The 10,577-nt window shown below is 33.4% G+C and overlaps 1 pseudogene; it reads right to left on the bottom strand.

The window, feature by feature from the left end:
* Positions 1-2,436: 2,436 nt before the first annotated feature.
* LOC131069897 (uncharacterized) lies at positions 2,437-5,168 on the bottom strand (annotated as a pseudogene).
* Positions 5,169-10,577: the final 5,409 nt, after the last annotated feature.

Raw genomic sequence — 10,577 nt, 5'->3', positions numbered from 1 at the left:
TGAATACTCAGCTCGAAGGTTATGTTGATTTGGATATGGCTAGAGATTTGGATAAAAGGAGGTTTACTACCAATTATATGTTTATCTTTGGCAAGGCAACAATTAGTTGGGTTTCACGATTGCAACAAGTGGTTGCACTTTCTTCTACCGAGGCTGAATATATTGCTCTAACTGAAGGAGCAAAGGAAACAATATGGTTACAACCGTTGTTGGCTGAATTGTGGTGTAAGAAACAGTTTCCATTTTGTTTTTTGATCTCAAGTGCTATTGACTTATCAAAAAATTCTGATTTTCATAGTAGGACTAAACATATAGAACAAAGATATCATTTTATTTGACATGTTCTAGATGAAGGCAAACTACAGGTCGATAAGATTGATACAAAAGTGAATTTGGTGGATGTTTTGATGAAGATTGTTCCAAGGGAGAAGTTTGAGTTCTGTATGACTTCTCTTGGTATTGTCAAGTTGTGACAATAAGCCTTGAGTGGGGAATATCTCTGAGCATCTCTCTTGCAGCTAGGATTGGACTTCAAGTGGGAGATTGTTGGTGTAACACACACCTCTATTGCAGCCCAATCCTTATTCTTGGTGCTCACCACTATCATTCCCTCCTATTGTAATGTTTGCTACCATTCTTACCCTTTTCCTTGTATTCCCACGATGGGGTTAAATATAGGATTATTCAAAGGTTATGTATATTTTGGCTAATGTTAGTCTTTGGGTGTATATTGCTATAGGATGAATATATATATTTATATATTGTAAGAGTATGTATGATACTTGATTTTAATACAAAGAGCAATCCCCTACTCAAAGTGGATGTATCCTTTTGGTGAACCATATTTAAAAACTTCCATGGTCTCTTTTGCAATCAAATCTGTCTGTTGGTTTATTTCTAATTTAATTGTCCGCTAGTTCTATTGTTTTTATCTTCTCTCAACAAAAGAGTCTAGCAAAACTATAGGAATTATTTTGAAGGTAAGGTACATGTTTTATATTCTCATCTCAATTTTTGGAAGAAGAATTGGAGAAATTTTTCAAATTTTTCTCATGTTGAACAACTTGTCATATGAGAAAACATGTGTTACATGTGTGGAGTGGTAGTTAATTGTTCATTTGTATCTTCCTACCTCCTCTACCTTGCACACACACACACACACACACACATATATAGTGTATATTATAGACATTTTTTTATTAAATGATAAACATTCTTTTGTGTGCATTTGTTCACTAGTGGAAGGCTATCTTAATATTTCTATTAGTTCCTGGCATCTCTAAAACTTTTAAATATAAATGTTAATTTGAACTCATTTTATTAATTTCATAATAAATTTTAATTTACTAACATAATTCTCAAATAAAAACATTTGAAAACAGGCAAAAAAAATGTAAAAAATTATATGTAATTAATAACTTCTAAAGAAAGAAATTGGTAATGACCTCAATTTATTTGTTTTAATTTTTCTTTTAGAAGGTTAAATTTGCTTTATATTTTATTTGGATCTAAATTAATTTAATATCTCTTAATTTATTCATGAAGATGATTGGCTTATGATGAGTTCACCACGTGTATTAACAAGAGTGGAGGCACTATAAAGAAAAAGATTGTGATTAATGAATTTAGCAAACTAGATAGCCCAAATACCCAAATGTATTGGTGAGTATCTCTTTAATTAAATTGTTGCCCCTCTTCCATTACTTACTCTTCAATTACTTATATATTTGTTATCTTTATTGTTCATGACAAATAGATTATAAGAATCTTTTTTTTATTTTTATTTTTACACTATTACATTTTTCTTAAACATCTAATTACTCAAAGACAATTATTTACCATTTTGATGCATAAATACAATTTAAAATAATCATAAAATTATCATTACCTATTTATTCCTTAATTAATAATAAGAAAACATTTAATCTCCTTGGTTACTTATTAGTTATTTCTTATACTAACAAACATTTGATTATACCTCGCAACCACTTCACTTTATTAGACTTTTTACCTTAACTAACATTATTTGAAAGCAATCAACAAAAAAATACAACTGCATTTGGACATGAGAAGCTTGATCCAATTTCAAATAGAATAAAAAACAATCACGAGTAAATAATTGTAATATATGATTATAATTAAAAATAATTATAAAATTGTCCAAGGGGTTGAGCTTAATTGGTTAAAACATTGGGTTCTCATTGTGGAGACCCAAGTTCTATTCCCAATAAGGACATCTAAAATGAATTCTAAGCTGTGACTCTTGACCTTCCATAAAAAATGGGGCTTCCGCCTATTACCTACCAAAAAAAAATAAAAAATAATAAAATTATCACTAATATCATTGATAAGAGTTAATTCTTGTACTCAAAAAAATTTGGTTATCCCTCCCAACCAGTCCACTTTATCAGACAGGCAAAAAAAACCAAGATATAACTAAGCCCTGCCTTCCATTCGGGCACGCGTTATTCATATACAAGCATCGATAAATTCTCCATCTATGAAATCACAACACAAAATCTGCAAACGATCACCATACCCTTTCTTAAACACTTGAGAAATGAACAATCTGGCATATCGTCTGATACGGTTCATCACAGGCTTGACGCATACAACAGGGTTATCAGGTTGCGCAGTGACCGTGTTTCCAACCCTTTAAAAATACTTACGCGACAACACAGGCGGATGGCTTGCCAGGTGACTCAAATTACTCTTAAATTTGGTCAAAGGGAGGTCGATATCAATCCAGTTGCTCTTCAAATAAGCAGAGCTCCAGAGCAGACAACCTAGCTCCAGAACAATGCCCTTCGCCGCAGGCTTCCACAGGCAAATTACCCTTTTGGGCAGAAGTTCATCCAACGTTTTATCAAAGACATGGTTATCTTGATGTATGAGATAATCCCCAAGTTGGTCCGTCAGCCATTTATCCATCTTGGGCTATTCCTGGTGCCCGTCTTTAGTTCGGACCTCCACGATTAGAAACTCCGATTCCATATCCGACAGAAACCGTTTTATATCACGGATGACTAAATCGACCTTATAGCTTTTCAGTACCCCGCGGCAGACCCGACGGGAGGCTTCAACCCGGAGATCCAGACCTCTGGTGCTGCCCACCAGTTGATTATAGATTGAACATTCCTGGTGTAAAATTATGCAGCTATAGCTGCATAGCACAAGATAGATCTAGCTTTAAAAAAAAAGACAAACTTGCAGATCCAATGCACAGAAGATAAAACAGAGAAGCTAAGAAAGGAATTGTATTAACCATCTTATTATTTACAATATGCAAATACAGATTTATACAATAGTAACCTTAGAAATGATGGTGAAGTTTTCGTAGATTCTGAAGACTAACTTGTTGTTCACATTAGTTAGCTTATTACAAAGAGCGCATAAATCATGCAAATAGAATGTAATCACCAGTTTTCATAAGTCACAACTTATTGTAAGGAGCATGCATCAGCAGTTATCCATAAATTATGGAGAGTTGAACTGTAGGTAATGTTACGCTAACACCCCCCCTCAAGTCTAACTAAGGAGACATAAAAGATGAAAGAAAAGAGGAAAGAAGAAAAACCTAGTGGGAACAAAACCCCCCCTCAAAATAAACACCAACTTTGCATGACACTTAATATGCTACAATGTCTTGCAACCAAAGAAGGTCTTGCAGAAAGTGGCTAGTTGTGCCTTCACAAAGAAGAGAACGCACGTCAATACAGAATTTAGCAAAACGAATGTTGTAGTAGGTTCCCTTGCAACAAATGATGCCTCTTCCTTTTGGAAGATAGAAACCTCGAGCTATCACACTGCTGAATTCCCACTCAAGTGAAATGTATGAAGGAATCAAGATGAATGGTTTTGAAAAATAGTCATGTTTCTCCAATCCGATGGTGAACTGCGACTCTGCCATACAAGATTCTAGAACTGTAAACACTAAAGTGTGAGATTTGTTCGGATATGAATTAGGATGTGTCAAGACAGTAGCATGGAGTGGCTGAGAGAGAACAAGAGAATCCAAACCAAAAGAAGATGCAACTTGATGTGAGCCAACATTAAAGAGAAGACACGCGTCCTCAAAATTGTCATCATGATTAGAGAGATTCAACAAACAAATGATAAATGTTTGATAGGATGATATCTCGCTCATCAAGACGACAAGAATGAACCTGCTGAAAAGAATCTAAAGTAGCATTCGAATAATCCAATATCTCTATCAAACTCATAGGTGAAAGTGAAGGTACATCAACTGTTTTTGTAGGTGGAGAAGGAGCAGCTTACGATTCTGATGCATTCCCAAAAAAGAGTAGAAAGGCATTATGTGAGAAATGGGGACACCATTCATACCCATGTTGATTGCTCCCACAATACCTACATCTGTAACCCTTATACATATACATGATTCACTCCTTAAAAATATCTCCAAAACGATACAAAACAAAACCTTCAATACAATGGTTATTCCAATCTAAAACAGCTCTATCTTCAGTGCCTGCAAATAAAAGTGTTTAGCTTTTTCTTCCTAGCAAACTTGCTCTGATACCATGTAAAATTATGCAGCTATAGCTGCATAGCACAAGATAGATCTAGCTAAGAAAAAAAAGACAAACTTGCAGATCCAATGCACAGAAGATAAAACAGAGCAGCTAAGAAAGGAATTGTATTAACCATCTTATTATTTACAATATGCAAATACAGATTTATACAATAGTAACCTTAGAAATGACGGTGAAGTTTTCGTAGATTGTGAGGACTAACTTGCTATTCACATTAGTTAGCTTATTACAAAGAGAGCATAAATCATGCAAATAGCATGCAATCACTAGTTTTCATAAGTCACAGCTTATTGTAAGGAGCATGCATCAACAGTTATCTGTAAATTACGGAGAGTTGAACTACAGGTAATATTACGCTAACACCTGGCACTGGGCAAGTGGGCAAGTCAGTAGTGGAATTCCCATCTTATCGGTTGCTGAATCATGGGTGTCGAGCCAAACGACGTCTCTGACCCGCACTGAGTTCAAGTTTAGCTTCAACATCCATTCTTTGTGATTGCCATTGGCCGAGTAGTAGTCTGAGCCGGGGAAGTCGACTCCTTTTGTGTCATGGAGGTCTTTCAAAACCTGCATTTCTTGGTGCATTGATTTATGCTTTGATATCTGACCTCCCATTGTTGACGCTTGGGATATACTATCTAGATAGAGAGGATGAGGTCCAATGCAACTCTATCAGTTGAAGTGTTCAAATTTGGGAACAAGGATTTGGAAACACAAATGAAGAGGATTATGTTGAAGGGAAAATACGTTAAAATCTTCTTGTTTTGTTGGTTCATGACAAAAAAGAAAATCTCTATGATTAGATATGGATAGCTATGACTCTTTTATCCGCACGGAATATTGTAGTGGAAAAGGTGTTATTCACGTATAAAAAAAACATTTAAAAAAAAAAAAACAATGACATACTATAATTTGAATCAACATTTTTCTGAAAATTTGTTGTTTGTATTAAAGTGTGTTTATATGAAGACACATCATCTTGAGAATAGGAATTAAGGTAAGGATAATATGAGTTTTTTCTTAGATATTGTAATGGCTCTTGGATCTAGATTCAAATTTGAGAGTTGACTTTGAAATTTATTACATTGGTCCTTGTCTATATATAAATTGTTTGGGATGTGATATTAGAGAGATTGATGGAAGATAGAAGCATGTTGTCAAAACCTTTTTTTTGTGACTTGAAAATTTCCTTCATAACATCAGTTGATTCTCTCATTGTATTGTAATCTTTTTGTTACTACAAACACATAAAGAGTGGTGCTATTGGTCAATAATTATTTTCTCAAAAGACGTTCCTAGGATAAACCTTTGTGTTATGTATTTATTTTTCTATTATTTTAAATATATATTTTTTGTTTTAACTTATGATACTAATATGATTTCTTATATTAGTATTAATATTAAGTTGATGAGGGTTTGATACTTTATCAAACTTATTAAATTTTTGTATGAAAGCTAATTTTGTGATGGGTGACTAATGCAAGGAAATGTAACTATTAGTTTTACATTAATCTTGGTTATTAGTGAATTTATTTTTAGGTTAATTAAATTCATAGATTAGGGAAATGGTTAACAATTTTAAAAATTGAAGATTGAAATTTTTGATGGCATAATTTTTTAGCTTTGGAATCACAAAATTGAAGACCTATTGGTGGATCATGAATTATGGATTATAGTTAAGCTAATATTGGTCTTGATTCATCAAGATATGAAAATAGGTAACTCATTTCAGTTGGATAGAGAGGCTACATCTAAAATTCTTTTTTATTTCAATTTTATTTGCTATAATTCTTAAAATAGTTGTGCACCTCATTTCAAATCTATACAAGAAAGCTATGGCTATTGAAATTTTGAGGTTTTTAGACATTGGTGAGACTTTTAGGGATGGGGGACCCCTAAATGTCATCTAAGTGATAAAATTTATATTTTGGAGATTTCATAACATCAACATAATAGTATATGGTTATGGGAAGAAGAGACAAAAAGGTGTCACTCTAACGACAATTGAAATGAATTGGAGGGAAATATTTCAAGATACCACCTCAATGATACATCGAATAATTTAGACAAAAAATTATATTTTTTCCATATGGAAGATTTGAATGAATATTCTCAATTTTTTTGGACATGAACCATTCTTTCATAAGAATCTTTGGATCATTTTTGAGTTGGAGTTTTTGTAGTGTGTAATAATGGTTAAATGTGAATTTGTTGGTTCCAAATAAATGATCCTAAAAATATCTTCAAGATCCTTTATTCCAATACCATTAGAATATTTGGACAACTTGTAGAAAAAGTTTAATTAGTAAGGTGGATTTTTAATTATAGAGAAAAAATATTGTAATAGTAAGGATGCATGTTATTATGCCTTGTCAGACTTTGGACATGCAGTTGAGCTTAAACATGACATAGATTATTTTGAGTAGATCTATCAATTAAATATAAAAATAGATTAATTTGAAGATGCAAATAATGGAGCCATCGAGAGTTCCTAGACTCTAAATTTTTGTTCCATACATAGTGGGTGTAATTAGTAATATTTTTGTCGAGAACCTTCTACATGAATACAATGGTTATTTTACCTTCAAAAGGAACATTATATATATTGTGGAGCTATAACTAGGATTTCATTAGCATATGATGCTCAATAGTGTATATCTTGAGAATAAAAAATCAATAGTTGGATCATTTGGGGCCTTGATTATAGATCCCTCCTTATTGGATGATCTAGTGGGAAGATGGAGGATACGTACCACATGCAAGAAAAATGACTATTATGAAGGAAATTTCAGCTAATTTTCACTTCATTCTTCTCTTGTACAATTAATTTCATTTTAAGTGGTATTAAGGCATGCATCCAAAAAAGAAGTGAGGATAAAAAGAATTCAGGAGATCGAACTGTGAAGTGCATATCTATATTAATTTGGTGATTCTTTTTCTAACTTTTGGAGAGTTAATCTATAGAAAATTGAAGTTTTTATAATTCATATTAGAGGTCATTTCAAGACATTTTTTAGTTACTATAAAATTAGAGGATTCCATAATTCAATCTCAAAGTATTAAAAGAATAATTTTTAAAATATAGATGGTTGGGCAAGGGCATATTTGATCCACCTATAATTTTGATTTGAAGTCATTTAAATTCATCTAGAGTAATTTATTTCAATTTAAGTATTTTTCACAAATTCTCTCTATAGTTACATTTTTTGCAATTTGATATATTTGTTTATATTTTCTAGTAGCTTGAAATAGTAGGGGTTTACTTTTGAAATTTCAATTTTTTTAACCCAAAAAAATTCTAAAATCATTTAATCAAGGTTTGATAAATAAAAAGAATTTAGGATTATCAAGTTGTAGCAAGCCAAGACCATGTACTAGAGCTAGGGAAGTAACTCTTACATACCAATAAAGAATCATGAAAAAGAGAATAAAGAATCAAAGTTTGGATCAAGTGGGCCCTTGATTTTAGCTCCCTCATATTTGGATGATATAGTGGGAAATATGGAGGAGGATATGCAACAAATTCAAGTAAAAATGGGTCTTATGAAGGAAAAATTAGCTAATATGCTTAGAGATATATCTACGGTTAAAAATATAGTATCACTTAGTAATAGCTATATTAGCAATCAGGGATTCTTTAGATGGCTCAAGTGGTATGTAGGTGATGCTCCCTGAATCTCTGGATATCAACCCTGAGGCAGAAGTTGATTGGGCTATTGTCCCCTACAAAGGATCTCCTACAAAGGATGTCTTATATGATGTTATGGTCAATTTTGGTGCTGGAAAGGAACATAATAAAAGGAAAAGAATCCCTGAGACTAGTAAGAAATCTCTAACTCCCCCCTGGGGCTGATCAGGTTTTTGAATTGAAAAGAAAGAGGGGCATACCCTCTGGATCATCTAGCAAGAAGATATCTACTAATAAGTTGCCCAAATGCTACAAATATTTCAAGGCCCCAATGGACACCTCTTCATAATAGTTGGATATGGAACTTAAATGTATCTTATTGAATATAAGGGGGCTGGAATCCCTTAGCAGAAAGTATGTGATTAAAAGATTCTTGAAATTGCATAAGAATGTTGATATCTTGATGCTTCAATAAATCAAGTCGGTCCAATTTACCTTTGATATTAACTTGAAATGCATATGGAGGTAATTTGAGCAATTTTTCACCTAGCACTATAAAGGGAGTGGTGGAGGGGCAATCTTAATCTCTTAAAAATGGGCTAACCTAGTTAAGAGATGGGGTTGCTCCCCATGCACTAGGGTTGTTTGGATGATTTTGAGTTAAAGAGCAAGAGTTTGGGGTAGCGTCAATATATGTCCCAAATGACCATAGGGAGAGGATAGAGCTCTTGAAATGGGTAACTCGGATGGAGGGTGTTCCCTCAATCATAGGAGGGGATTTTAATATGGTAGGGAATCCCCAAGATAAATCCAGATATTTAGCTTTTGAGTGGAAGCCTAATGAGATATTTTTTGTATAGAATGATGAATAAACTTTGACTATTAGATCCTTTAGCTAATAAAATGTCTGAACACAATGGCATTAGGTACACATGGTGTAACTTCCAATAGGGAAGGAAAATAATCTATAGTAGCTTGGATCATTTCTATTTTAACCAAGATTGGTTCAAGGGTAAGAAGGATGGTTAAAGGTGCAACTTGAAGGTTATACCTTATAATTTATCCAATCATAATCTTGTCCTTGCCTCCATCTCTTTTAATAATGCCCCTCACCATTCTCATTATCCTAAGGACTCTTTTGCTCTCAATGCTAGATTGTTGGAAGATAGGGATGTCATTCTTTCCTCCCTCATTATTCGATAGTTCAATTATGGGAACTCTAATCTAAAAGGAGATGTGGATAGATGGGTCCAGAATGTCCAAAGTTGAAAGCCTCTTTTTTCAGATTGTAGGTAAGAAGAAAGCTAATGATACCAAGAGAAATCTAATAATGAGGAAGCAACTTATATGCTTAGATTGTTGGCAATTGACACTCATTTGGTAAGAGTTAATTGCATTTTGGGTTGTCATTGATGGCAACTCACTATCTCAAGATCAATGGTTTCATTGTTTGGTTAAATGGAATTCATTGCCTTTAATCGGTATTGGTATTCACATTGCTTTACACCGACACCAGCATTCACTTCATACCTGGCTAAGTCTCCATCTCGGTAACATGTTCCGATCTTGATAACATGTATATGGAACCCGATAATGGATAGGAACCAGTTAGGAAATCTTTTGGTACCGATTATTTCTTTTATGGATTTGTGGTAACATGTGATGGTCGACATGGTCATTAGGATTATGTTTAGATTTCATTATATTTTAGTAGCCCACATGTTTATATTTCTCATTGAAGTTGACATGGTAAAGTTAGAAGGATATTTAAGAAGATCTTTTCAGTGATAGATCATATGTATGATGTATGCAAATTATTAGTTGCGAATATTTCCAGTAAGTATTTTGGTCAGCGATTAGAATTCTATTTGTAGTTTCATGTGCATAGCATAACCAGTAGCTAAACAAAGCATCAACAAACTGGTATATGGAGAAGGTTATCAAAGTATTCACCAGAACTTATCCAGCATGGTCAGATGCATTTTATAAGTTCATTTTCAGTTGTAAATACTTTGTAATATTATGTAAGTTAGCAAGACTTCTTATTTTCTGTTTGAGCAGTGAGCTCTAGGTAGGAATCCTTTCTGCATGTGTAGACCCTCTCATGTAATATTTGTATACCTTGATCAAGTATATAGATATTGTGGGTGTCATCCCTACTGTGGTTTTTCCCTTTACAGGGTTTTCCACGTATAAAGCTTGTTGTTATGGTGTTTCCTTTTTATGTTTTATTTGGTGTATGCACTTTAATTTTATTTACTGTTAACCGATTGATAAGTAATAAGTTCAAAACTAACACTATCGATAGAAAATTGATTCCTCCCCCCCCCCCCCTCTCAGTGTTCTTGGATTCCAACAATTGGTATCCGAGCTTGGTTCCTCAAAAGCATTTTAAC

This window comes from Cryptomeria japonica, chromosome 7 (assembly GCF_030272615.1).
Source record: "Cryptomeria japonica chromosome 7, Sugi_1.0, whole genome shotgun sequence".
NCBI classification, from domain to species: domain Eukaryota; kingdom Viridiplantae; phylum Streptophyta; class Pinopsida; order Cupressales; family Cupressaceae; genus Cryptomeria; species Cryptomeria japonica.
The sequence above is the reverse complement of the archived record's forward strand: the minus strand, read 5'-3'. Positions and strand labels throughout refer to the sequence as shown.